We start from the raw sequence: 2,458 nt of genomic DNA on the forward strand, positions 1-2,458 counted from the left end.
CACTCCCTCACCCATGCCACCACATAGCAGACAAGAGGCTGTACTGGCCCTCACATGCTCAAACTCTCAGGGCCAGGTCACTTACATCCAGGGCCAGCTCTACTGTGCTGCCCAAGTGGCCCCTAGAGGCAGCACAGGCCAAGATCCCACCATGGTCTCAGGTGGCATCACTGTCTATTCATGTCAAGGAATTTTTCACTACCCTCAAGGCTCCAGGTCTGCCTCTTCATTGTGCTCACATCCCTCCATTTCTTTTTCTTCCGTTTCTCCACCACATACTTGCTCCTCTTAGAGGTTCCTCTGAGTGTCTGGGGTCATCTCAGGAGTGGCTTCAGGGAGTGTTATGCCCCATTTATGCATTATAGCACCAAGGAGAGGTCATCTCAAGCACAGTCTGTACCCCCCCGCCCCAAGGCCTGTTTTGCATCAGACTACCCCCCTTGTCTGGGCCCTCTGGTGCTGGACTGTTGGTCACCTCAAGCTCACTTTTTTTCAGGGAATGCTAGGCTACTAACCATTCAGATGTTCACAGGTCAGAACAATAAGCATAAATATAGCCTTTCTCATCTCTGCCACCTGCTGATACACATATGACACAGCAGCCACACTTGCAAAGCCTTAAGGGCAGTGAATTTTATATTTCTTTATTTTGTATCATAGACATCAAGCCTTGATTATAGCACATTTTGTGACCTTTATTTTCATAATCAGAGTTTAAATTATAAGAATTTGATTTTCAATTGATGCAGAAAAACTTCCTAAGCTTACTAGTTTTTTACCGTGCTTTAGATGCAAAAAACTGAGGGACCATGAACAGTAGATACTATTACAGACATTTATGTATAAACAAATACTAATAGGCTCCCAAGTATGCCTCCAGAGTCTGCTCTGTGTTCATTACAAATCTCAATTATATTGTCACTCTTTTCAGGGCAGTTTGTCTCCCTGATGGTGTAAGGTCCCTTATCTGCTGTTTTCTGGACTGTTACTTGAGATAGAAGAGTTTATCAGTAATTATGACTGTGGATTCTAGAATAACAGCTTTAAAAATTAAATGTTGGTGGCTGAGAGATGGCTCAGCACATAAGAGCACTTGTTCTTATAGAGGACACAGGTTCAGTTTCCAGCAATCACATGGCAGCTCACAACTATTCGTAATTCTAGTTCCAAGGAATCCATCTCCTTCTTCTGGTTATTGAAGGCACTTCAGGCTCATGGTACACATACATAAAGCAGGCAAAACACTTACACATTCAACAACAACAAAAACAGACATTGAACTATATAACTCAACTACAACATCCCTGGATTTGTATTCAAAAGACTTGAGGTTGAAATAATATGGGCTCCAAATGGCTTATACATTTAAATTCTTGGTTCTTATGTAGAACCACTGACAAGGACTAGGAGGCTTTGAGATTTCAAAAGCACATTTCAAACCCTTTCCCCTCACCCCTACTCTGCCTGCTGCCAGCAGAACAAGATGCAAAGCTTTCAACGACTTCTCCAGTGCCATGCCTGTCTGCTTCTCATCATGATGATCATGGACCAACCCTCTAAAACTGTAATCAAGTCCCTAATTAAATGCTTTCTTTTATAAGAGTTGTCTTTTAAAAGAGTGCTCATGGTATCTCTTCACAGCACTAGAACAGTGACTGAGACAGAACTTGGTACCAGGAATTGGGATACTGCTGTGACAGGCCTGACCAAACTGTTCTTTGGAGAACAATGATTTGGGGACTTTAGATTAAGACAGTAACTAAATACTATAAGCAGGGTTTAGTGGGTCATCATAGTAAGAGCACAAAAGACAGTAGAGATGAAAGCAATGTGGACTATGGCCCAGATAAAGAGGTTTTAGAAGAGAAGAATATTAGAAGCTGTCATAAAACAATTCTTGTAATATTTTGACAAAGAATGTGTTTTTTTTTTTTTATCACTAGTCCAAAAAAAATCTGCCTGAGGATAAATTGGAAAGTTTTAGATTACTAATGTATTGAGTATACAAAAGGATTTATATAGGTATCTGGAACAATGAATGATGCTCTATGACCCATTCAAATTATCTGAAGGAGGTTTAGGGTTCAAGAGTTAGGAGCCATCCTAAGTGTCATGACAAATATCATTGGAGTAGTGTCACTTTTGAAATTCACAATGATTGTCATGATAATTAGAAAAAAGTTTAAAGACACCTGTAGGATGTTTGGCATAATCCTTTTTGGTGTGTTAACTTTGCATAATGAGATTATAACTTTAAAGAATGCTGCTCTGTTGATAATGCCGATAAAATTGTCCATGGCCTGAGGTCAGTATTTCCATTTTGGACAAACTTCAGGAATAGCATACATAGTTTGATCAGGCTAGCCTTTCTTATCCTAGGAATACTTTTATTCATGCCCATCATGTTAAAGCTTATCTTTAATAACATCAACATGTTGGCAGATAAAGTACATGGCTT

At 40.0% G+C, this 2,458-nt stretch overlaps 1 non-coding gene across 1 annotated transcript; it reads right to left on the reverse strand.

The window, feature by feature from the left end:
- Nucleotides 1-498: 498 nt before the first annotated feature.
- LOC143438696 (small nucleolar RNA SNORA17) lies at nt 499-629 on the reverse strand. The gene has a single exon (XR_013107395.1). It is a non-coding gene; the product is annotated as a small nucleolar RNA SNORA17 (small nucleolar RNA).
- Between the last annotated feature and the right edge of the window lie 1,829 nt (nt 630-2,458).

This window comes from Arvicanthis niloticus, chromosome 25, assembly GCF_011762505.2.
Source record: "Arvicanthis niloticus isolate mArvNil1 chromosome 25, mArvNil1.pat.X, whole genome shotgun sequence".
Taxonomy (NCBI): Eukaryota; Metazoa; Chordata; class Mammalia; order Rodentia; family Muridae; genus Arvicanthis; species Arvicanthis niloticus.